The following is a 25684-nucleotide window of genomic DNA, read 5'->3' on the forward strand; positions in this document are numbered from 1 at the left end:
ATAGCTTATTACCCTGTTCAAATATGCAAAGTCAGAGAGTCAGAGAGATACAGCACTGAAACAGGCCCTTCGGCCCACCAAGTCTGCGCTGACCATCAAGCACCCATTTATACTAATCCTACATTAGTCCCATATTCCTTACCACATCCCCACTTTCCCTCAATTCTCCTACCACCTACCTACACTAGGGGCAATTTACAATGGCCAATTTACCCATCAACCTGCAAGTCTTTGGCTGTGGGAGGAAACCGGAGCACCCGGCGGAAACCCACGTGGTCACAGGGAGAACTTGCAAACTCTGCACAGGCAGTACTCAGAATTGGACCCAGGTCGCTGGAGCTGTGAGGCTGCGGTGCTAACCACTGCACCAGTGTGTCGCCCTGTCACTTCTCTGCACACGTCTTCCCCAGTTACCAGGATTTCTGTTCTATTTTTAACTTGAGTCATTTGACAGCCAGTAAATGCTGTTGTAGTCTGGTTTCACAGCGCCACCTGGGCCTTCCACTGCTCCCAGGTACTAACAGTTCTTTGGTACATTTGCATCTTCAAAATCACTGACTTCATGACCTGAAAGTCTGGGAGGGCCACACCCATTATTCTTCAGGTGTTACCCCTGCAGGCTCTATATATTTTTAAAAGTTTTTGATCTGTGTTCTCTGTTCTCCTGGTAACCAAAACATCGGTCTTGTTCTTTTGTAGAATGGAAGTCACCTGAATTCCAGACTCCATTTTAAAAAAAATGTTACAAAGTCCAGCGTTCATAATCCTGCCCCCTAAAAATAGAAAATTCATTACTGTAGTAATGATTTTTCTTACAACATAATCACATATAACCTTGTAAACTTTCCATTATTAACATTTTACACGTCACAATATTTAATAATTCTGAGTTGTTTTCCACCATTATACCGCTTATTTAAATTCTGGATAGAGCAGCAGCAATTACACTGCTCTTTCCTGCAACATGTACAATCTTTAGGGTAAATGGTTGCAATATTAAACTCCACCATAATAATCTGGTGTTCTTGGTTTTGAACTTTTCTAGAAACCTGAATGGATTAATATCTGTGTAAACTGTTATTTCCCCTTGGCCATTATTAATGTATACTTCAAAATGTTAAAGAGCCAATTTACCAAAATTCAATCGATAAGGGTACTGCCTCTACATCAACCCCATGAATAGCCAGAGGAGTCTGACCTGGCTTATCTGCACATATAGCTTTAAACTCTCTTTTAACAGTTCAGCTATATCCCTTTTATGCTGTTCAGAAAGATACTGCAGAACTCTATCTAGAATTTCAAATACTTCTGGGTTTGTCAGTTTCACCGCAGAGGGTTCAATCTGAGAGCTTTCAGTTTCTGTCCCTGCCTCCAGGTCCACTATCGTTAACCTCCTCTTCCGTCATTTGACATACATTTACTGGCTAACAAAGTTCACGGTCATAACATCTTTACAACATATTAACGTGACACACCTTTTGACTTTTCTATCTGTCAGGGGTGCTAACCAAATAGTTCACCTCACTAAGTTTCCTCTTAATGAAGTAAGGTCCACTGACCCTACCTTTCAATGGTTCCCCAGGCAAAGGAAACAAAACTAATATTTTGTCTCCAGGCTGCAAACTGTTCTATTCATTGTGTTTTCATCACTTGCTGAGAAATCTCAAGATGTCTTCTGGCCACCTCACAAGCTTTTGAGAGTATCTCTCGAAATTCTGAGGTATAATCTAAGAAGGCAGTTTCTAAAAATCTCATTAATGAGTTTAAGGGGACCTCCTAACCTCATGCCCATAGCCCAATTCAAATAGACTGAAACCAGTGAACTCATTTGGTGTGTCGTTGGTGGCAAATAATAAAAATGATATTCCCTTTTCCCAATCATGATATTCAAAACAATAAGTCTTTATCATACTTTTAAGGGGTCAGTGATACCTTTCCAAAGCACCTTGTGACTGCGAGTGGTAAGTGGACAATTTGAGCTGTCTCACTCCCAAATTACTCATGACCTCTTGAAATACCCAACATGAAATCTGACCCCTGGTCTGACTGAATTTCTTTTGACAATCCATATTTAGCGAAAACCTGAATTAACCCCTCAATCACAACTTTCACTGATCTTTTTCAAAGGTATTGCCTCTGGAAACCTAGTGGATGGTTAGGAGAAACTTGTGACCTGACTTAGTTGTGAGTAAGGGTACGACACAAATTGACAAAGAACCCTACTGAATGGTTACTCAAAAGCAGGTATCGGTATCAATGGAGCTGGCTTAATCGAAGGCTGTGGCTTCCCAACTACCTGACATGTCTGGCAAGTTCAACAAAATTGAACCACATCCTTATGAAAGCTTGGCCAATAAAACTGCTGTCTTACTCGAGCCTTTTGAATACCCACATGACCTGCCACTGGGATCACATGGGCAATTCTCAAAATCTCACTGTGCTACCCTGGGAGAACAACCACCTGATGAAATATAGCCCAATTCTCATCAGTGGCTCTCTGGGTGTCTCCACTTTCTCATCAGAATGTCCTTCTTAATATAATAGCTTTCAGGGACCTTTTCAGCTTCTGCCTCAAAACACGAAGTTTGAGACAAACTTCTTAAATCAGGGTCTTCCTGCTGTGCCTCAAAGACAATTCACCATTGCTAGCCTTGGAGCCTTTTTCACCCCATCCAATTCCTTGAAAAAGGTCTCAGCCAACCAAACACTCAAATTATCCTCAACAACTGAATCCTTTTCATCTTGTTTAATTTTATGAGCCTGAAATCTTGTCACTACACAATCTGGGAATATTCCAAGAAATTTCTCCTGCAAAACTTCAGTTTCAGCAACTTTTCTGAAACTAAGTCATTGCCTAGCAACAAATCTACTCCTTCATTATGGAAATCCGGGACAATTCCCGCTGTTTCTGGACTGGTGACTAAATCACATTGCAAATTAACCTGACGCAATGGGGCGGATAAATGACCTCCCCTCAATGCCCTGTACCACAACTTTCTCATTCATAGCACTATTTGGGGAAAATCTCCATCCTTTGCTACCATTAATGACTGAGTTGCCCCTGTATCTCTAAGCAGCAAAATTGGCTTGCCTGCCTCACCTGACAAATATGGGGACATCGTACTCCTGAACACAAAACTTTTATAACCTTTAGGGGCCTGACTTAATTCATCAGCACACAAGGGAGAACAGGCGGCACAGTGGCGCAGTGGTTAGCACCGCAGCCTCACAGCTCCAGGGACCCGGGTTCGATTCCGGGTACTGCCTGTGTGGAGTTTGCAAGTTCTCCCTGTGTCTGCGTGGGTTTCCTCCGGGTGCTCCGGTTTCCTCCCACAAGCCAAAAGACTTGCAGGTTGATAGGTAAATTGGCCATTATAAATTGTCACCAGTATAGGTAGGTGGTAGGGAAATATAGGGACAGGTGGGGATGTTTGTTGGGAATATGGGATTAGTGTAGGATTAGTATAAATGGGTGGTTGATGTTCGGCACAGACTCGGTGGGCCGAAGGGCCTGTTTCAGTGCTGTATCTCTAATCTAATCTAACACTCTTGTTCACTAGCCAACATCCCCAGAGCCACTGGCTTGCCAACAGTGCCACCTACTGGGGCATTCCTTTCAGGATAGGCTTTCAGTAATCCTACTAGAGCTACTGGCTTGCCTTTCCATTTCCAGCATTCAGACTTTATATGCCCTTTTTTAATTACAAAAATAACACGTTGGTCCTTTTGACTCAACCCTAGTCTCCTGATTATCTTTTTACCACTCTGAGGGCTGAACTAAAACTGAATCTCTTCTCATTGTCCACTCTCCTATCTTTCCAACTCCTCTGCAAGTTTCCAAATTGGGATCTATAACTACTGCTTTTGTGGATCAATTTGCAATCGTCTGCCATTTCTGTGGCATTCCTTATTTAACTAACTTTATGTTCTACCAAGTGGGACCTTATTCCTGAAGGGATACTATTTCTAAATTCCTCCATTAGGATTACTTTCTAATGTTCTCAAAGTTTGGTATCAGTCCATGAAAATTGAACAAATGATCAGATATCATTTCCTTCTCTCTAGCAAATTGCATATATGTCTGACACTGTTGTTTCCTTAAATTCCTGAACTTCTGCCTGTAAGCCTCGGGTACCAACTCATAAGCATTGAGAACTACAGTTTTAACCACTTCATAATCACTTGACTGTTCCTCCGAAGGTTTTGAATATACCTTCTAATGCTTTTCCCACTAACACACTTTGTAATAGTCCAACTTTCTTTTAGCCATTGCAAATTCGTACCAATTTTCCAAGGTACATTTCAACTCACTGACTGAATTTAGGCACAAAGTAAATATTCCTCGCCAAATCAAAACCAGGAGTTAAACTGGACTCATCCGCAAACCTTCTTGTCACTCCCTGTTCGCATAAGCTAAGTTTTTCTCTGACCAGTGCAAATTTCTTGGCTTCTCTTTTTATAACTCTCGTTCTTTTTCTTTCTCCTCAAATTCAAACTTTCTCAGTGCAAGTTGAAATTGTCTGCCTTTTCCCCTTTATCCAGTTGCTTAATTTGTAACCGAACTTTAGCTAACTCAATCACAGATACCAGGATCACACTTTTCTTCGAGGTTAAAATGCTGAGCCAACACTTGCACAATTTCCGCCTTTTTAGCTTTTGATTTTAAACTAACCCCCACTTGCTCTGCTACAGCCTTTAACACACCCACTGTTAATGGTGTTAAATCACCGAGTCAAATCTCCTCTCGCTACAAAGGCTCGAGCATTAAAATTAGATATGCTGACTTTTCCTTATGAATACAGCAAAGGTAATTGTGAATCTTGTTTGTTTAAATTCAGCAAATTCCAATGTACCTGGATCTGAGCCCCAATTTATGTCATGTCCTCGATGAGATAGTTAACGTTAAAATAAGAGATATGAACCCCCAGACCAATTTAAAGAATTACACAAGAATTCACGTTTTAAGACTTTTACTACAACTAACCTAAAAGAAATCCCCATTAACCAAATCGTACTTTGGAAGTAGTTGATACCCCAGATTACAAAAGTATGTTCCTTTCTTACTGTGATACTTGAAAACCTCAGTCCACACTTGTATGTTACACAGTCCTTTGTGATGGCAAAATCCTTTGCGGTTAAAAGTACAAAACTCCTCCCAATACCAATGGGCTGAATCACCCAGATCTTTTCAAAAATCAACGTCCCCTTCACTTACTTCTCCGAGCACTTTCGACCTGGACGTTCATGAATAAGGTGATTTCTGGCGATTCAGCTGGTCTTCTACTTCTCTGCAAGCTTCAAGTTTCAAACAGGGTTAAGTCTTCACAGCTTTTTGCAGTATCAGGTTTCCAAAAGCAGCTGTCCTCTCTCCCTCAAGGCCACAATAACTGTTTTCTCCTCTCACAGCCTGCTGTCAGGCCGCACCCGCTGGGTTCCCTTCTTACAGCCTGTCTTGAGGCCATAACCACTGGTTTCTTCTCTTCCCGCCTGTCTGCCTTCAGAAAGTCTGTTCAATTTATCTGGACTCAGAAGTCAATAGCTTATGGTCCTGTTCCAATATGCAGTTCAGAAGTCTGGTTTCACAGAGCCACCTGGGCTTTCCATTGTTCCCAGGTGTTAACAGCTGCTTGGTACATTTGCATCTAAAGTCTGGGGATATGAAACCCATTGTTCTTCAGGTGTTACCCCTGCAGTCTCCGTTTTTCAAAGTAAAAAGTCTTTGGTCTGTGTTCTCTGTTGTCCCAGTAACCAAGTCCTTTGGCAGAGTGGATGATAGGTCACCTGACCTTCCAGACTCCATCTTAAACTTTTAAAAATCACAAGTTTTAAAAAACATAATCATGTCACAAAGTCCAATGTTCATAACACTTTGGACACTAGCACACAATACACCATTCCTCTAATATTTTAGAAAGGAGTAGGAAGAAAGTGTCGAGTGTTTTCCCCAGAGTGCCTCACAATTGCTTGCTTTGAAGTGTGTGGGAGTAACAGAAGTCTCATTCTCTTTATAGAAAAATATTTTAGTGCTGAATATATTAAGTGCTTTAATATGCAGGGACCAGACAACAGGCTTGAAAAGAAAAGAAACTCTACCTCACGGCAATAGAAGACACCCCTACACTTCGCACCGCAGCCTTCAAAACAACTGCAGTGTCTCCCAGTTCCACAGAATGCATGAAGAAGTTCACAGATTATACCTTCTGTGGAATTCTCTACCCCAGTGGGCTGTGCATGCTCTATCGTTGAGTCTAGTTATTGCCAAGTTAGACAGATTTTTGGTCCAGCAAAAAAAAACTCAGGAAATCAAGGGATATGGGGAGCAGGTGGGAAAGTGAGATTGAGGCAGATGAGCTGCGATGATTGTACTGAATGGCAAAGCACGCTCGAGGGGCCGTATGGTCTACTCCTCCTCCTCTGCCTATCATATTCTTATCAAGCAGGAGGAGACACACAATTACATACAACTGCTCTGTCAGTTGGTGGGAATGGAGCAACTCGGATTATATTGTTTGAGAATATGTCACTCTCTGGGAGGACCACATACTCTTCTCCCCACCCCCTAGACCAATTTTCTGGAATCTGTACCCTGCCAATACATAACACTGTATGTCAGCACTCAAATGCAACATTTACCGCTACAGAAGCAAATTTGCAAACCAGTAGTCACATGAAACAATCTACTCTTCTGTGAATGGATTAAGAGTGGCAGTAAAACACACAATGCATGAATGAGTGATAAATTAGGCAAGATGCATATTAATAGCTTTCAGAATGCTGACTTGTGTTGATCGAGATTTATTTTTGTAAATGAATTATTCCTCAAAATAGTTAAATAACCTGCTTATATCTTTATTGCCCACCTTTTCATGGGTGGAATTCAGTCTTCCAGCATCACGCGCTCTAAAACTGTCTACTGCAAGCCATGCTCTGCAAGTCTTTCCTCCAAACTAGTTTTAAGTCCCATAATTAACTCTCTTTTATGCTTTTCCCCCCCCTTCAAATCACTTTTCCCCTATTTCCCTCCAATATTGACTGCTCCTTCCCCAATCACAATTCACTTCAGTTTCCTCGAAGAGCTCCTTACTTGCCATTTCCCTTGAGATGGAGATTGATGGCAGTTCTAAATACCACTTGGTTGCGTTTGAAAATTTTTTACACCAAATTTCTTAGCGCATCTACAGCTAGTATTTGATCACTTTATCAATAATATCACTTGTTATGGCATGACCGCTCAAGACAAAGCCCCCAACCAAAATATATATGATTTTGATTGCAGTGGGAGCAACGCACTGTCAATTCAGTCCCATCACGCCACAGGTTGCACAACACATATCTTTAAGCTTTCCCAAATCAAAAGGAAGCAGTAGCCAAATTAAACAATCTAATAACACCCCGAATGAGGTGAACCAAAGCAGGTATCTTTAGATATTAGCAAATTAATTATTAGAAAAAGCAAAAAAATCTTAAACACCACGATAAACCAATATCTAAAAATAGAACAGTAAAGTCCTTGCAGATTTATGCTTCCTGATGAACAGTCCTCTGATTCAAAGTCCATTCACCATCTTCCAGGGTCTAATGGGAAAGGAAAACAGTTCTTCATCGCTAGGCCATTCAGCAATTCAGTTCAACATTTGAAGCTTTAAACTCTTCTTTCCAGCGATGACCAGAACAGATCAACAATTCACAACCACTTTCAAAAGAATCAATCTGGCTTAACTTTTCAGAATTCTGAGAGAGTATAATAAATAGGGTTTAAATAGACTGAGAGAGCTCTCTTATTTCCTTCAGTACATGCCGGCAGAACAGTCTACGTCTCAAACTGTCTCTGCAAAGCAGTTTTTTTTCCAGCTAGTTTCAAAGTTAAACAGCAACATTGTATATCCTGTTTTCTGTCTCTGAATGGTTGTATCCAGGGCAACCAAGATGCACTTTCACTCGGTAACTTTAAGAAGTACTGATTTCTTACAGCCTTAAAGGCACACCGCTATATTTCTCGAGGAAAAAAAAATCATGATACACTCCACTGCCACTCCTCTGCTTGGTGAGCCAATCTAAATTTTGGACTGTTACTTTAAATGGCAAAAATAGAGTGCGAGTTAAAATGGAGCCTATACTGTTCTTGGAGCATTTACTGAAAAAGCTGAGAATTCTGACCTGAGCCAACAGACATAAATTTCCCATGCCACTGAATAAAGGACCACAGGCAAAGTAGCCTTCAGGTGAAGTAGGGTTAGAGGGTGGGATAATTCAACGAGGATACATAGGTGCAATTCAGCTCCAATTTAAAAGGCATACATTCTGCCATTATTTTTATATACTTTGAAATTATTTGTAATTTAATAGGAAACCTTATGGCACAATTTGAGAAGCAGAGACATAGGGCTGGATTTTAAGAGCCCACTGCCGATCTCGGTGACGAATTCAAAAAATGTCGGCCCACATGGCAAAGAGCCACCACAATCTCCCACACGGGACAAAAATGTAACAGCAAGTAAGGTTTGCTTTAGCAGGAACAACTTTAATGTAGCACCTTTAATGTAGTAAAACGTTTCAAGCTGCTTAAGTGCATGCAGATACAAGGTGTACTGGCGAGCAAATTCAAGAAATATTTTAATTCTGTGATATAAGCAATTGGTTTGTGTGATCAAGTCAAGTCAAATTCTAGTTTTATTAATATAGAATTGTGTGACTTTTACTGGTTTTTGAGAGATCATATTGTGAAAACTGAAAATAGGGAGCCTCGTGCATAATCTATTAACCTTACCAGTTGCATAAACATTAACTAGCTTTTCAGTATCGCTATTCATAAATTGAAAACCAGCACAAGCCACTGTCATTCCCTGAACTGCACGGTTTTTATTAAAAATGAAATTCAGTTCAAAATGTATCCAAGAATCTTACCAGTAAACATTAGGTGACTCACAATTCCGACTGTTAGTAAAAATGTCACTTTAAAAAACACTAATGGATATGAGTTACAGCTTGACCTGTCATGCAGGACACAAAATGCAAACTCAGAAAATTCAAATTATAATACCTTGTTGCTATGCAGCCAAACACTTGCACTGAAACCACTATTCTGTGAAACTTGGGGCAGCATTCTTATATATATTGTCATGCAGGCTCCCACCTGCCAAGAATGAGACAAATTAATTTCGCCCCTGAACATTGATTTTTAAACTGCTACTGGAGTAAAGAAAGAACTTGTTTTTTTTTTAAAAAACACCAGACCCTTGACTGGAAAGACATTTCCATAGTAACAGACAATACTTGGAAAGGACAAAGGGGCCACTTCCTGCTTCAATTTAATCCAAAATGGACTTTTGATTACTGGACGTTGAAGGTGCAGAAGCTAGCATTCCAGCTTAACTGCTAAGACAGTCGAATACACAAACAGACGTGGTCAGACCAGTTTAGTTACGTGACTAACTGGCTGCTGGGAGTTTTTTGAATTTGAACTTGCCACAGAGTTTTAAAACTCAGAAAGCTGTTTGCTCCTAAACTGGAAAAGACCTCTGCGCTCATCTCTCTCACCAGCTTCGGAAACCATTGAAGACATCTGAACCCCAAGAGGGAAAAGTCTCCTACAGTGCACAAAGTTTAAGAATACTGGGCCCTAATGAAAAGCAAGATCCACCTACAAGCAAGGACTACAGCGAGCTCAAAGCACACTCTATTTTTCTTCTGCTCTTTTCTGTCTCTATTTGCATGTGCATATTGCGTATGCATGCTAGCATGGGGCACAGCGTGTATCCGTAGGCATTAACCGATTAACATCCCACACAGAAAAGTGTCTGTAGAGACTCATCGACAGGATTGCGGCCGCTTACTACGAATTTGGCCTAACCATCAGTCTCAAGAAAACGAACATCATGGGACAGGACGTCAGAAATGGACATCCATCCATCAATATCGGCGACTACGCTCTGGAAGTGGTTCACAAGTTCACCTACCTAGGCTCAACAATCACCAGTAACCTGCCTCTCGATGCAGAAATCAACAAGCGCATGGGAAAGACATCTGCTGCTATGTCCAGACCGGCCAAGAGGGTGTGGGAAAATGGCGCACTGACATGGAACACAAATGTCCGAGTGCTTCAAGCCTGTGTCCTCAGTACTTTGCTCGATGGCAACGAGCCCTGGACAACATGTCAGCCAAGAGCGAAGTCTCAACTCATTCCATCTTCGCTGCCTCCGAAGAATCCTTGGCATCAGGTGGCAGGACCGTATCTCCAATGCAGAAGTCCTCCAGGCGGCCAACATCCCCAGCATATACACACTACTGAGTCAGCGGCGCTTGAGATGGCTTGGACATGTGAGCCGCATGGAAGATGACAGGATCCCCAAGGACGCATTGTACAGCGAGCTCGTCACTGGTATCGGTCCCACTGGCCATCCATGTCTCCGCTTTAAAGACGTCTGCAAACGCAACATGAATTCCTGTGACATTGATCACAAGTCGTGGGAGTCAGCTGCCAGTGATTGCCAGAGCTGGCGGGCAGCCATAAAGGCAGGGCTAAAGTGTGGCGAGTTGAAGACACTTAGCAGTTGGCAGGAAAAAAAAGACAGAAGTGCAAGGAGAGAGCCAACTGTGTAACAGCCCCGACAATCAATTGTATCTGCAGTGACTGTGGAAGAGTCTGTCACTCTAGAATTGGCCTTTATAGCCACTCCAGGTGCTGCTCCACAAACCACTGACCACCTCTAGACGCTTACCCATGGTCTCTCGAGACAAGGAGGCCAAAGAAGAAGAAATCGATTAGAATTTAAGTTTTAATAAATTTCATTTTTCTTCTTTAAACCTAAGAAAGCCTGTTTGTGCTCATTTCTTTGCCTGATAATTGGAAAGCAGTGAACAAGGATTCATCAAGGGGGAGCTCAAAACACTGTGTCTAAAAATTAAATTCAGTTACAGAAAGACCAGTTGAAGGCTAAAAAAGACCCCTGGACACCTTTCTCACCTGGTCGTAATAACATTCTCTGTGAAAAGTTAAATGTTAACTACTGCATCATGTGTTGAGAGATTTGATAACCATACAGTGCCACCAGGGGCAGAGCTGGCATTCCATACATCCTTCCTGCACAGCTCGGAGGAAAAGTTGTATTGTTCACAACCATCATCAGCCTGCCACTCCCAGCTTACTAATCAAACAGCACAGCAACATTTTAAAAATAAACTGCATTTAAACTTCAATGTATTTTTTAATACCTTCAAAGAAAATACTGTACATTCTATTCAAATACAGTAGACTCAAGAATAGGTTTCTTTATAATATGCACTCCACCTTAGAACTTGTTTTGTGATGTGGTGTCTTGTTATGAATACATGCCCTTGCAACACTCAGTGTGCCTGTTGTGGTTTGTGATGTGCGTGAAATGATACTTTCACCCCAGCGAGAAAGAACATTTGAATATGTGAACACAACAGTTTTAAAAGCATGTACTTTATTTTAAAAAAAAGGAACATTTCTTGCAATTAAATGGACTGCTTTTTCTGCATTAAGAAAACCAATGAACTGTTATTTTTGTTCTGGACAATGGTACCCAATGATGCTTGCCAGGAGCCCACAATTATGGCTGAGAAAGGGATAATCATAATTCAAAAGCATTACATTAAACTTGATTTTTCACTTGTATTATTCAATTGACTGTAATTCTACACAATACTAACATTTCAAAAGCCATTTCTTCCCAATTTAATCCTCACCATGTAGGCTCAAACACTGTATCAAGTGCTGTCTGAAAATAAATGAGTTTTTGAAAAATAAGCGACATGGTTCAGCTTTTATAAGAGAATGTTTAAAACCAGTGAGGTGTACTGCTACGCTGAGGAAAAATAAAATCTGTAGACTAGCAGCGAAACAATTGTTTTTTCCTTACCATTGAGATTTTTGGGTTATTTTGCTGCTGAACCTCCACATTGGGAGGGCGAGAGGGGGAGGAAACAGTAGCCAGGGTTGCTGGCGCCTGCTTCCGAGGAGGAAGAGGAAGAGAGAGAGACCAATTCTTGTGGCATGCAGTGGTGCTTGGTGCACTTCTCATTGAGGACTTTTGCTTGAGGGGTGGATGGGGGAGAAAAAGACGACGATACAGGCCGTGAGATCATGACAGGAGGGAAGTGTGTGATCCTGAAAGTTGCCTGGGACGTGCCCACTGGTGGACCCCCCTCCCTTATTGGTTGACCCAGGACAGCGGGAACTGTTTGGATGAAGTTTTCTTCAATTCAGACAGCAGTTGTGAACAGTCTTTTTTTGGGACTGGAGGAAGGGGTTCCCCAGGGGTTGGCATTGAGACCCCTGCTTTTCTTGATGAATATTCATGACCTAGACTTGGGCGTACAGGGCACAATTTCAAACTTTGTGGATGACATAAAACTTGGAAGTATTGTGAACTGAGAGTCAGATAGCGACAAACTTCAAGAGGGCACAGACAGGTTGGTGGAATGGGCGGACAAGCGGCAGATGAAATTTAATGCAGAACAGCGTGAAGCAAATCATTTTAGTGGGAAGGATGAGGAGAGGCAATATGAAATAAACGGTACAATTCTAAAAGGGGGTGCAGGAGCACAGGGACCTGGGAATATATGTGCACAAATTATTGAAGGTTGCAGGGCAGGTTAAGAAAGCGGTTAATAAAGCATATGGACCTCAGGCTTTATAAACAGGGGCATAGAGTACAAAAAGGAGGAGGTTATTATAAGCTTGTATAAAACACTGGTTTGGCCTCACCTGGATATCGTGTTCAGTTCTTGGCACCAGACTTTCAGAAGGATTCACGAGAATGGTCCCAGGGATGAGAGACTTCAATAACGTGGATAGGTTGGAGGTTGGGCTGAATTTTACCAGCCCCTTGATGTCAGGGATTGCGGCAGTGGGGCCCCGTAAATACCTGCAGGAGTGGCCCGCCAAGACCCCCGATGTCGAGAAGGCCCCGCCGCATTTTACCAGTGGCGGTGAGGCTTCGGTGCAGACCCCCGCCGCCAAGCGGCGGGGCCTTCATTTAAATATTAAAATTAATTTTTTTAAAATGCAAATCAACCTACCTTGTCCCGTCGGCCGACCCATGCGGATATTACGAACGCCAGCCACAAATCATGCACCTTCAGAACTCGGTTTGGTGTTCCGAGGCGCGACACTGATGGAAAGGGGGCTGGGGGGGGGGGGGGGGAGGAGCGAAAATTTCAGGGCTGGGAGGGAAGCGGGGAGATCCCTCTTAATTGGTGGGGTGGGGGTGAGAAGGTGGGAAGGGTTCAAAGGTTTAAAGTTGTTAAAGGTCGGGGGGAAAAGTCAGGATCGGCACAAAAGTTTTTCTGGGGGTGGGGGGGTGGAATATCCAATTAATCAATCGATTTTTCCTTGGAGGTGTGGGTGAGCGGAGTGAAAATGTTATTCCATGTGCTACTTTAATTTTCAACATTCTATCACTTTAAAAATGCAAATACTCCTGCAGGGCTTGAAGCCCTTTAAAAATGGCACCAGCGCCTGCGCGGTGGCGCTGGATGCCATTGCTGGGGACAGAACGGCTGTACCCTCAACGTTATTGGGGGCGGCCGCTCCGCCCCCTCCATTTAAATGAGCCCCCGCGCAAAATATCGTGGGGGCTCAATGATGGTGCATCCGCTCCTGACGTCCGCCGACTTCAAAACGATCTGTGATGGGCCTATAAAATTCAACCCGTTGTATCTTTCTCCTTCGAGAAGATTAAGATAAGATTTGATGGAGGTGTTCAAAATCACGAGGAGTCTGGACAGAGTAGATAGGGAGAAAGCATACCCATTGGCCAAAGGATCCAAAACCAGAGGACACCCATTTAAGGTGATTGGCAAACGAAGCAGCAGCGACATGAGGAAAAAACCTTTTTTCACACAGCAATTGGTTAGGATCTGGAAAGCACTTCCTGACAGTGTGGTGGAGGCAGATGCAATCGAGGCCTTCAAAAGAAAACCAGATAATTATCTGAAGAGAAAGAATTTGCAGGGCTACAGGTAAAAGGCTGAGGAGTGGGACTACGTAAGTTGCTCTTGCAGAGAGCCAGCAGGGACATAATGAGCTGAATGGCCTCTTTCTGTGCTGTAACTATTCTATGATTCATTGGTGCTGAACACAGTACAAGTACCTCTGAAGGGGCTTAGGCTGTATGTCAGCATGTTGTAACAAACTGCTTCTCCCAAGAAGGGCTGCTTTTGCTACATTACCTCACATCTCTTGTAAGCAATTCTTTAGCATTTTTTCCCCTTAATTTCACACATGACATGGAAGGGTTGGCCTCAGCATGCAAAAGTACTTGCATGCCTCAAGTAGTTCAATTTAGCCAGGAGGTTTTAAATTTATTTGAACTTAAGTGGGCAGATGCAGTTGTAAAACAAAAATTATTATTTTTTAAAAAAAGGCTTTCGGGACATTTACTAGATTTTATAAGTCATATGTTGAGGAACCAACTATGAAACGGATTATTTTAGATCTAGTATTGTGTAATGAGATAGGGTTAATTAGTAATCTTACAGTAAACTCTGGGGAAGAGTGATGATATGATGAATTTCATATTCAGTTTGAGAGCGATGTGATTAAGTCTGAAATTAGGATCTTAAATTTGAACAAGTCTGTTACGGAGTCATGAAGGGGAGAGGTTTTTTTTAGTTGTTCAAAGGATGTGGGTGTTGATGGTAAGGCGAGTATTTATTGTCCATCCACAACTGCCTTTGAAAAGCTGGTGATGAGCTGCCTTCTTGAACTGCTGAAGTCCATGTCGTGCGAGTAGTCCCATAGTGCTATTAGGTTGGGAGTTCTAGGGTTTTGACCCAGCGACAATGAAGGAATGACAATATATTTCCAAATCAGGAAGGCCGCAGTAGATTGGGACTTAAAAGATATGACTGTAGATAAGCAAAGATAAACATTTGAAGAAATAATTCGCAATTCTCAAGCAATATACATTTCCTTCAGGAATAAAAACTCCATTGGAAAGGTGGTACAGCTGTGGCTAACTAGAGAAGTTAAGGATAGTTTAAATTAAAAGAAGAGGCTTATCAAGTTGCCAAAAGGGTAGCAAACCTCAAGATTGGGAGGATTTTAAAAATCAGCAAAGAATGGCCAAGAAAAATTGATAAAGACAGGGAAAAAAGAATGAGTCGACTAGCAAGAATTATAAAAACAGATTGTAAGAGCTTGTACAAGTATATGAAAAAGGAAACGATTAATAAAAGTAAATGCAGATCCCTTAGAGGCAAGGACAGAAGAAATTATAATGGGGAGTAAGAAAATGGCAGAGAAGTTAAAGAAATATTTTGCGTCTGTCTTCACAGAAGACAATAAAAAACATACCAGATGTGGGGAACTATGGGTGTAATGAGAATGAGTAACTTTAAGTAATTATTTAGTAAAGAAAAAGTACTGGAAGTCAACAAATCCTCTGGACCCGATTTAAAACCCTAGGGTGCATGCAAAGAGGTGGCTGCTGAGATTGTGAGTGCATTGATTGTGACCTTTCACAATTCCCTAGATTCTAGAATGGTCCCTGTGAATTGGAACGTATAAATGTAACCCTGCTGTTCAAGAAAGGAGGGAGAGAGAGAACAGAGAACAATAGGCCAGTTACCCAGACATCAGTAGTGGGGAAAATGTTAGAACGCATTATCTGAGACACGGTAACAGGGCATTTGGAAATCATAATATGATTAGGCAGGGTCAACATTATTTTATGCAAGGGAAATTGTATTTGACAAATCTATTCAAAACTTTTTGAGCCAGTAACTAGGTAAGTGTGGATGTAGTATATTTGGATTTTCAGAAGGCATTCAATAAGGTTGTTGTTACACAAGATTGGCGCTCATGGGACTGGGGATAATATGTTAGCACAGACTGAAAACAGTAGGAATAAATAGGTCATTTTCAGGATGGCAGACATTAGTGAAATAATACCACAAGGATCGGTGCTTGGGCCTCAGCTATTTACAATCCATATTAACGACGTAAATGAGGGGACTGAGTGCAACATATGCAAGTTTGCTGATGATACAAAGCTAAGTAAGAACGCAAAGTCCTGAGGTGGATATAAATAGGCTGCAAAGGCATATAGACAAGTTAAGTGAGTGGGCAAGAAGATGGCAGATCGAGTACAATGTTAGGAAGTGTGAAATTATCCACTTTGGCAGAAGAATGGAAAAGGAGAATTGTTCTTTGAAAAAATGGAGACACCAATAAATGTAGGTATTCAGAGGGCTTCTGGATGTTCTTGTACACAAATCACAAAGTGAACAGAGATACTGCAAGCAATTAGGAAGACAAATGGTATGTTAGCCTTTATTTTAAGGATGTTGGAGTATAAGAGTAAGGAAGTTTGGTTGCAAGTTTACTGAGATTGCAATGTGGGAGGTCGGGCAGATGCTGAAGCAGGAGTGGAGACGGTTGAGGTTATGGTGATGAAAATAGGTGGTCTTGGTGACAGAGGTTGTAAGGGAGGGGAGAGAGAGTGAGAGTGAGAGGGAGAGAGAGAGATTCAAATTGCAATCTGTTCCTTTCTGTGTGGCACAATGCAAAACTCCCAGGTTATTTATTTATTTTATTTTTATTTAGAGATACAGCACTGAAACAGGCCCTTCAGCCCACCGAGTCTGTGCCGACCATCAACCACCCATTTATACTAATCCTACACTAATCCCATATTCCTACCACATCCCCACATGTCCCTATATTTCCCTACCTATACTAGGGGCAATTTATAATGGCCAATTTACCTATCAACCTGCAAGTCTTTGGCATGTGGGAGGAAACCAGAGCACCCGGAGGAAACCCACGCAGACACAGGGAGAACTTGCAAACTCCACACAGGCAGTACCCAGAATTGAACCCGGGCCACTGGAGCTGTGAGGCTGCGGTGCTAACCACTGCGCCACCCTGTGCTAGTCATGTGACTAGCCCCTTATTTGGAACAACCTCTCCTGCAAGGTTTGTGGATTTCCTCCAAGCTGACCATGCACTCTCAGTGTGGGGGTGGGGGGGGGGGGGGGGGGGAAGAGTCGTGGCATTCTGGCTCTTACACATGCAACGTCTCTTGTTCAAAATCCATCAGGCTAATTGAATTAGGGAGGCACTCCCATTGTCTTCTTCAGGCCACCGTCTTTTAGAATACAAATGTGCAGCCATGTTTTCAGCCACTGTTGTGGTCTGTTTAAACAAGTTTTTTCATGTCCAATAACCATTCAAAAGTAATGTTCCATATGACAAAATTAATATGTCTCATTTTTTGGCTGGTGTGGTTTCATCACTCCATCGACACAATTTATTGCACCTCCTAACTCAAGTGTTAAATGCAGACTTCGATAGACAACTCTCTATTCCTCCATTCAAAACACAATTAAAGCGGAGGTTCAATATAGATCGTGTGAAATACAACTGGTCACTTCCCACCAGAGTACATTTCCTTTATCCCAACACCCTTACCTGCCAACCAATTAAAAATCCATGCCACAAGGTTACCACTGTGCGCTTTTATTTCTGCCAATAATTGCTTCTGTGGAACCTCAGATAAAGGAATCACTGGATCAGATTAAGAGGAATTCAGCGAGGTCCTGCACCTTCATGATCCATGTCACTAAGAGTGCTGCAAAAGTTCCAACTGTGATTGGAACAGCTCTATTTGAGAAAATATACAAAGCAATGTTCTTCAATGGAAAACACTAGTATAAGGCTATTAAAAGAGCATTATTGTAGAATATTCCTTTTAAAGCAAAAAATACTTAAAAAGTCAATATAATAGATGCAACTAAAAAGGTGCTGGAGTTGATTATAATTGTTTGTGTCAATTTTTCTTTTCGAAAGAGTCTTTAGTTCTGCTGTCATCAACTGGGAGGGGAAACAGTTTGAACACCCACGCATCATTCTCACTGCAATGATTTTTCTGACAGAATGACACATTTCAAAATGAACCACTTTTTAAAGAAGAGACTGCATTCTTTAAACATTAAATACAATTATCCATATGACTCACCAGAAAGAGTATAATCAATGCCATCATGAATAATCAGGAGAGCAGAGGGTTCAACCTGCATCTTGTACAATTTCCAGAGTCTCCCTCTCCCATCCTCTCCTCCCCCTCCCTACAAATATTATTCTTCAGCCATGAGGGCAGGTACATAGCCTGCCCCTGCTAATTGCACCAAAAACTTCTGTGTATCAGAGGTATTAACGAACAGCCCTGGGTGACTTAACCCATGATTTCTATTCCCTCCTAGTGGGGGAGCAACTGGATTCCTTTCACTCCAACATGCTTTCAAAATACAGTTTGGGCTAACTACACTCTCAACCTGAAAATTACAAAGCCAATGCTGATCAGTCAGAAACAACAGCCAGGCCTATTTTAATACCAGGCTTCATTTTAATAAGACTGATGTAAAATCCAGCCAATTACATTGGTAGCAGGTTGCCTGCCTACCTACAAGGTGCAATATTCAAAAACAGGACCTCTAGGGTTGTAATCTCTGGCCAGTGAGGCTAGAAATAGGAAGATAGTGCAGCTAAACACGTGGCTGAGCAACTGGTGTAGAAGGGAGGGTTTCAGATATCTGGACCATTGGGCTCTCTTCAGGGACAGATGGGACCTGTACAAGAAGGACGGGTTGCATCTAAACTGGAGGGGCACTAATATCCTGACTGAAAGGTTTTCCAGCGTCACTCGGGAGGGTTTAAACTAGTGTGGCAGGGGGGGTGGGAACCAGAGCAGTAGGACAGCTAGTGAAATAAATGAGGAGGACATAGTAACTAAGGCCAGTAGGACTAAGAGGAAAAGCAGGTAGGGAGATGTTGCTGAGCACAGTGGGACTGGTGGTCTGGTGCATTTGTTTCAATGCGAGAAGTACAACAGGTAAGGCAGATGAACTTATAGCTTGGATTAGTACTTGGAAATATGATGTTGTTGCTATTACAGAGACTTGGTTGAGGGAAGGGCAGGATTGGCAGCTAAATGTTCCAGGCTTTAGAAGCTTCAGGCGGGATAGAGGGGGATGTAAAAGGGGTGGGGGAAGTTGCATTACTGGTTAAGGAGAATATCACAGCTGTACTGCGGGAGGACACCTCAGAGGGGTCATGCAGCGAGGCAATATGGGTGGAGCTTAGAATAGGAAGGGTGTAGTCATGATGTTGGGGGTTTACTACAGGCCTCCCAACAGCCAGCGGGAGGTAGAGGTGCAGATATGTAGACAGATTTTGGAAAGATGTAAAAGGTAACAGGGTAGTGGTGGTGGGTGATTTTAACTTCCCCTATATTGACTGGGACTCACTTAGTGCTAGGGACTTGGATGGGGCAGAATTTGTGAGGAGCATCCAGGAGGGCTTCTTGAAACAGTATGTAGATAGTCCAACTAGGGATGGGGCCATTCTGGACCTGGTATTGGGGAATGAGCCCGGCCAGGTGGTCGAAGTTTCAGTGGGGGAGCAGTGACTGTAATTCCATAAGTTTTAAGGTACTTGTGGATAAGGATAAGAGTAGTCCTCGGGTGAAGGTGCTAAATTGGGGGAAGGCTAATTATAACATTAGGCAGGAACTGAAGAATTTAGATTGGGGGCGGCTGTTTGAGGGTAAATCAACATCTGATATGTGGGAGTCTTTCAAACATCAGCTGATTAGAATCCAGGACCAGCATGTTCCTGTGAGGAAGAAAGACAAGTTTGGCAAATTTCAGGAAGCTTGGATAACACAGGATATTGTGAGCCTAGTCAAAAAGAAAAAGGAAGCATTTGTAAGGGCTGGAGGGCTAGGAACAGATGAAGCACTTGAGGAATATAAAGACAGTAGGAAGGAACTTAAGCAAGGAGTTAGGAGGGCTAAAAGGGGTCATGAAAAGTCATTGGCAAACAGGATTAAGGAAAATCCCAAGGTTTTTTACACATATATAAAGAGCAAGAGGGTAACCAGGGAAAGGGTTGGCCCACTCAAGGACAGAGATGGGAATCTATGTGTGGAGCCAGAGGAAATGGGCGAGGTGCTAAATGAGTACTTTGCATCAGTATTCACCAAAGAGAAGGACTTGGTGGATGATGAGCCTAGGGAAGGGAGTGCAGATAGTCTCAGTCATCTCATTATCAAAAAAGGAGGTGTCGAGTGTCTTGCAAAGCATTAAGGTAGATAAGTCCCCAGGGCCTGATGGGATCTACCCTAGAAAACTGAGGGAGGCAAGGGAAGAAATTGCTGGGGCCTTGACAGAAATCTTTGCATCCTCATTGGCTACAGGTGAGGTCCCAGAGGACTGGAGAATAGCCAATGTTGTGCCTTTGTTTAAGAAGGGTGGCAAGGATAATCCAGGAAAGTATAGGCCGGTGAGCCTTACGTCAGTGGTAGGGAAACTATTAGAGAGGATTATTTGGGACAGGATTTACTCCCATTTGGAAACAAACGAACTTATTAGCGAGAGACAGCATTGGTTTGTGAAGGGAAGGTCGTGTCTTACTAATTTGATTGAGGTTTTTGAGGAAGTGACGAAGATGATTGATGAGGGAAGGGCGGTGGATGTTATCTATATGGACTTTAGTAAAGCCTTTGACAAGGTCCCGCATGGCAGACTGGTACAAAAGGTGAAGTCACACGGGATCAGAGGTGAGCTGGCAAGATGGATACAGAACTGACTCGGTCATAGAAGACAGAGGGTATCAGTGGATGGGTGTTTTTCCGAATGGAGGGATGTGACTAGTGGTGTTCCGCAGGGATCAGTGCTGGGACCTTTGCTGTTTGTAGTATAAATAAATGATTTGGAGGAAAATGTAGCTAGTCTGATTAGTAAGTTTGCGGACGACACAAAGGTTGGTCCAGTTGCGGATAATGATGAGGATTGTCAGAGGATACAGCAGGATATAGATTGGTTGGAGACTTGGGCGGAGAAATGGCAGATGGAGTTTAATCCGGACAAATGTGAGGTAATGCATTTTGGAAGGTCTAATGCAGGTGGGAGGTATACAGTAAATGGCAGAACCCTAGGAGTATTGACAGGCAGAGAGATCTGGGCGTACAGGTCCACAGGTCACTGAAAGTGGCATCGCAGGTGGATAAGGTAGTCAAGAAGGCATACGGCATGCTTGCCTTCATCGGTCGGGGCATAGAGTATAAAAATTGGCAAGTCATGTTGCAGCTGTACAGAACCTTAGTTAGGCCACACTTAGAATATTGCGTGCAATTCTGGTCGCCACACTACCAGAAGGACGTGGAGGCTTTGGAGAGGGTACAGAGGAGGTTTACCAGGATGTTGCCTGGTCTGGAGGGCATTAGCTATGAGGAGAGGTTGGAAAAACTCGGATTGTTTTCACTGGAACGACGGAGGTGGAGGGGCGACATGATAGAGGTTTACAAAGTTATGAGCGGCATGGACAGAGTGGATAGTCAGAAGCTTTTTCCCAGGGTGGAGGAGTCAGTTACTAGGGGACATAGGTTTAAGCTGCGAGGGGCAAAGTTTAGAAGGGATGTGCGAGGCAAGTTTTTTTACACAGAGGGTGGTGAGTGTCTGGAACTTGCTGCCAGGGGAGGTGGTGGAAGCAGATACGATAGCGACGTTTAAGAGACATCTTGACAAAGACATGAATAGGAAGGGAATAGAGGGATATGTGCCTCGGAAGTGCAGAAGGTGCTCGATTAGGCAGGCATCAAGATCGGCGCAGGCTTGGAGGTCCAAATGGCCTGTTCCTGTGCTGTACTGTTCTTTGTTCTTGGATGATTATTAAAAGGGTGAATGCATCTCTTAAAAAAGGTCACATTTACTTAATAGTATGATTGCTTTCAGCTGGTTTCATTTCTATTCAATGGTTTGGAGACGAATGGAAGGAGAGGTAAGGTGAACACCAGGTTTTCAGATGCCTCCCGGGAACTGTTGTTGGCAGTGGTGAGGACCAGAAGGGATTGGTGTTCCCACATAGCGGCAAGATGTCGTCCAGGCCTGATCAAGAAAGCCTGTTTGGAGGTGGCAAAGGAAATTTATTGAGAAATCAATGCATCTCTAGCATCTCTACCTGGAAAGCACCGCACTTGCCTTTCTTCCCCTGCTTCTGCCTCGTCTTGGAACACCTGCTCATCAGAGAAGGGGTTTATTTTGACAGTCTGCCTCTTGCAATTCCAATCTTCTCTGAATGACAATGTTGTGTAGTGTAGGAATCCTGGGAAATCCCTACATTGTTAATTAATGAAAACTAACTTAAATGCTCTGATTGACTGTATACTTCTTTAATTTCATCATTATACTGAACTTTTTTTAAAAAAATTCCTATTTGTAATACGCCCTTGGTAAGAGCGGCTGAGGGGTGACATGATGGGGAACTGTGGTTTAGGCCTTCAGTGATCAGGTTAAAAAACACTTGAAGGGGATAAACACCTTAGTAGAATTCCAGAGGCCCAGATAGAGGGCAGAGAAAACAATAGCGCCCTGAATCCCAGACAAGACATCTGGGTGCCAAAGCCACCATGTTTTTCTTGCTTGGCATTGGAATATTTATGAGCTGATCGGAGTCCCAGTGTGGGAAGTCAGAGATCCTGGCTTGGGCTGGCAGATGGGTACATGACATCTTTTGTAATTGGGCTGTTCAAATAATAGCGGGGTAATAATTGGGTTAAATCAGTCTCCATATACTTTCTTTACACAGCAAAGCCTAAGAAGGGATTCCCTGAGCAGAAAGACTGTAGAGGTATTAAGTGTCACACTGACTGACGCAATGGTACCTGGAATATGACCAGAGAGTAGTTCCATTGAGATCCCATTTCTACCCAGTGCGTAATGATAATGCTGTTGCACTTTGATACTACTACTCAGACATTAGTAAGTGTCAAGTCTCAGGTATTCTGAATAAAATATAACTACTGCCACCAATAAGAGTTATCACTTTGAATCATTTCAGAACTTGAGAGTGAAGGGTTAAAGGGTTAATTGACCACTACCCTGAATTCCAACAGAAGGACGCAGCAAGCCATTATTATACAAGATATTATTATACTGGATTTATTATTGACCATCTTATAACTTGGACTCTCCCACAAGTAGAACCATCTTCTCTCGATCTACCCGATCAAAGCCCTTCACAGTTTTAAAGACTTCTCTCAGGTTACCCCTCAGCCATTTCTTTTCATTAGAAAAGAATCCCCGTCTGCTCAATTTAAGGGTACAAAGGAGATTTGCAAGGATGTTGCCTGGACTGGAGAATTTTAGCTAGGAGAAAAGATTGGATAGACGAGGGTTGTTTTACTTGGAAAAGAGAAGGCTGAGGGGAGACCCAATTGAAATGTATAAAATTATGAGGGGTCTATATAGAGTGGATAGGAAGGTCCTATTTCTCTTGGTTGAGGGGTTCATAATTAGGGGGCACAGATTTAAGCTAACAGGCAGGTGGTTTAAGAGGGAATTAGAGGGTAAATCTGAGGGTGGTGAGGATCTGGAACTCACTGCCTGAAAGGGTGGTAGAGGCAGAAATCCTCAACATTCAAAAAGTACTTGTAGTGCCGTAACGTATAAGGCTATGGACTAAGAGCTGGAAAGTGAAATTAGGCTGGATGTCTGCCTGTGGCTGCTGTGGACACGATGGGCTGAATGGCCTCCTTTCGTGCTGTAAATTTCTACGGTACCATGAATCAATCCTTCCTGACAGGTATAACCCCTCAGTTCTGGTATCATCCTTGTAAATTTTTTCTCGCACCTTCTCCAGTGTATCTATATCCTTTTTGTAATATGGAGTCCCACTCCTTTATTCTTTCCTTCATAACCTTGCAAAATTTTCCTTTTCAGGTAATTATCCAATTCCCTTTTGGATGTTATTACTGAATCTGCTTCCCCTATCCTTTCAAGTAATGCACTGCAGATCATAATTACCATAGATCTGTCTCTTCCAGTCATTGCCACCATCAACAGAGTTTATCCCTATCTATTCTATCAAAATCTGTCATGATGTTGAACCGTGTTACGGACAGGCAGGAAATGAATGGGATGTGTCTCCTACTTCACCTCTCAATTGACCAAAGACAGCATTTTTATTAGAATTGTGTTTTATCTCAAGCATTTTAATAGGCAATAAACAGATAAATGACAGATTTTCTCATAGGTTTAAAGAAAGATAAAATATTTATTAAACAATACCTGAAAATATTCGCAACTTCACCCACTCACACATGCATACACACAAGAAAAGATAGAGATTAAAAGATAGCATACTTTTAGATCGGATTTTTTTTTTATAAAAAGAGCTCATTCTGAAATCTTGTTTGTTTCCCCAGGAGAAAAGATTCAAAATGGTGCAGGCCTGTTTCTCCTTGTTCCTGGTTCACTTGTCAAACTTTGGAAAGTTTCAAGTGGACGGTTACTCTGCTGCAGACTTCTTTGGTCAAATCTCAGTCACAGTTCAATGGCGAAAATCCTGTTCCAATTTCTCAGGTAGGAAGTTTCAAATGTCACCTTTTTGTCTCTGCCTTTCGGTAGTTTAAAGATGGCATTCCGGCCTTCTTGCTGGGATGGATCTCTCTCTTCCTTCTGGCATCTGACATTCTGCACAGACAATGCATCTTATTGAAACCACTTATCTGTCAGGTGACTACAGTTTCTCTCCCATTGTGTTTTCATAATGGTGTTTGATGGTGTGGCTATTGTTAGATAATGGGTTTGGATGTTGCTCATCTCTAATGCCATAGATCTTGATAAAGTGATGTTTTTTCACACCCTTTATCCTGAGTTTGAGTCTGCAGTCTATGTCTGCCAAGTCATTGTTTGCCCAACTTGAACAGTGGCAGCCAGTGACATTGAATGGGCCATTTACATTTCTAATGCTTTCTTCAACACTTGACATGACGATTTGTTCAAGGTTCCAGCAGTTTCCATGTGTAGTTGCAGTACAGGAGAGGTCACCTGGCCTTTTACACCATCCTGTTTTGCAGCAAAAGGTGTCCATTTTGAGTTCAATTCATCAGGTCATTTTATAGTTCATAGTTTCACCATGTGTGAGCAGACAACCCCCTTCTATTAAATCTCCCCTTAACCTTCTCTGCTATAAGGAGAACAATTAGCTTCTCTAATCTGTCCACATAACTGAAGTCCCTCAACCTGGTATCATTCCAGTCAAACTTTTTTGCACCTTCTCCAAGACTCGGACATCTTTCCCAAAATGTGGTGCCCATATTCGGACACAATACTCTAGCCGAGACCCAGCCAGTGATTTATAAAGGTTTAGCATAATTTCCTCACTTTTGTACTCTATGCCATTTTATTCATTTATAAAGTCAAGGTTCATGATGTTTTTTTAAAAATCAACTTGACATGTCAATCTTTGAAGATCTGTATGCGTACATCCGCATTAAAATTATACCATTTAATTTATATTGCCTCTCCTCATTTTCCCTTCAACATTATTGAACTCTCAATGTGAAAACTATGAAATGCCTAGTCAAAAGATGAGCTATGAGGCTGAGGGGTCAGAGAGAATGATAGAGATTTAAATTGACAAGTTGCCCTTGAGATCAACCTGATGCAACTTCATTAGAAATACTGATGCGTCCATCATAAAGGCTTAAAGGTAGTACAAGTCCAAGGAAATCTTGATTCAAGTTGAGAATCAAAGTTAACCAAGTTTACTCAGATCCAAACGATGTCAGTTTTCACTATCCCACCTCCTTCAAATAAACAGTTCAAGGGAAATTGATGAAGTGCTAAAATTTCAAATTGCACTTAGGCAACG

The 25684-nt window shown here is 42.3% G+C and overlaps 1 protein-coding gene across 4 annotated transcripts in view; it reads right to left on the reverse strand.

Moving 5' to 3' along the window:
* The window catches only part of LOC137370126 (frizzled-6-like), a 60859-nt gene that overhangs the window by 22187 nt on the left and 12988 nt on the right, over positions 1–25684 (reverse strand). Inside the window, exon 1 of one of the 4 annotated variants that reach the window (XM_068032321.1) lies at positions 5216–5238. The exons of the other annotated variants lie outside the window; for them this stretch is intronic. The gene's annotated coding sequence lies outside the window, so the exon portion shown is untranslated. Of the gene's footprint in view, positions 1–5215; positions 5239–25684 lie in introns of those variants that run through there. 4 annotated transcript variants of the gene reach the window in all.

The sequence above is a fragment of the Heterodontus francisci genome, chromosome 5 (genome assembly GCF_036365525.1).
Source record: "Heterodontus francisci isolate sHetFra1 chromosome 5, sHetFra1.hap1, whole genome shotgun sequence".
Classification (NCBI taxonomy): domain Eukaryota; kingdom Metazoa; phylum Chordata; class Chondrichthyes; order Heterodontiformes; family Heterodontidae; genus Heterodontus; species Heterodontus francisci.